A 1,463-nucleotide genomic window follows, 5' to 3' on the forward strand; every position below is an offset into this window, starting at 1 on the left:
GGGGGAACAGGAGAGGTAGAAAGGAAGGCAACTGCTTCTGTTTTCCTCCCTGAGGGGCTGGGGTGTGTTGGGGAGGGAGGGGAAGCTCTGAGGCAGTGGTCCTTGGCTTGATTGCCAGTGCTCTGAGGCTTGATACTCAATGCTCTGGTCATCTTAAGTACTGCAGTGCAATTTTGGCTTTTACTAAATTTGTGAATGCTTCTGGCTTTTCTGCCCAAAGAGTGCATTAACCTGCTGATTTCAAGTTTAATGAACATTTTGGATTCGTCTTTTGCTTGTTGAGAAGTCTTACCTGGAGAAAAGTATTTGATACCTTCCATTCTAAGGACCCTAAATCTATAAACCCAGATTCTTAATGTATTCTCACAACGTTGGAAATGCCTTCTCCAAACTAGGAAGAAAATAACCCAGTTACCTTCCAATATTTGCTAAAACTTGTCTTTAGAAAACTTAATAGGCATCTTATGTCATGTCATTAGCCCTTTGGTCATTCACCTTAGGGCTCTGGATAAAAGGATGAGAGAAAACTTTTCACTACTAGAAAAGTTTTGAGGGACACTGAACTGACTTAGAGCTGATGTGCTGAGCTCCCAGGTCTAAAGTTAATTTATAACCACTCAGAATCACCAACCTGTTATATTGGGGAAATGTTCTAAGCATTTTGCAGACATTTCTTATTTAGTCCACAGGTCAGCCTTGTAAAAGATACTATTGTTATTTTCCAGATAAGGAAGGGAAGATCCTGAAAGGTGACAAGTCTATAATTTGAGGTAGAGCAAGGGAGAGCAGTGTGAACAGAGTAACTTGGGGATGTGACTTTTGGGTGGATGTGGGTCCACCATATTTTTGCTTAGATACTGTCGTCAGACACTGTATAGTCTTGATACCAGAATATGGTCTGTGGATGCCGGTCTGGGTTGTGGCTGAGTATAATATTTGTCCCCAAAGTGGAGATGATGCCCTTCCTACAGATGGCCTCTTTGCTCTTTCTGAGCTTAGGGTTTTGTTTTTGTGTTTGTGTTTTGTTTTTTTAAGATTTGTTTATTTTCATTGGGAAGACAGATTTACAGAGAGGAGAGCCAAAGATCTTCATCTACTGGTTCACTCCCCACGTGGCCCAACAGCTAGAGCTGAGCTGATCCAAAACCAAGAGCTTCTTACAGATCTCCCATGTGGGTGCAGGGTCCAAGGTTTTGGGCCATCCTCTGCTGCTCTCTCAGGCCACAAACAGGGAACTGGATGGGAAGTGGAGCAGCCAGGAAGGATTAGAACTGATGTCATGTGGGATCCCAGTGCTTACAGGTGGGGGATTAGCCAGCTGAGCCATCGTGTTAGTCTCAGTGTTTGAAATTTCATCTGAGTTTAAGATTGGTCTGCTTTTAAGAGCACATTTGGAGACCCAAATTCTGGTTTTGTCTTATGGGTAAAGATAAAATTTGCCATTTTCCACAAGTGATGCTTCT

This window comes from Ochotona curzoniae, unplaced genomic scaffold, assembly GCF_017591425.1.
Source record: "Ochotona curzoniae isolate NIBS_2020 unplaced genomic scaffold, NIBS_Ocur_1.0 scaffold_2453, whole genome shotgun sequence".
In the NCBI taxonomy this organism is placed as follows: domain Eukaryota; kingdom Metazoa; phylum Chordata; class Mammalia; order Lagomorpha; family Ochotonidae; genus Ochotona; species Ochotona curzoniae.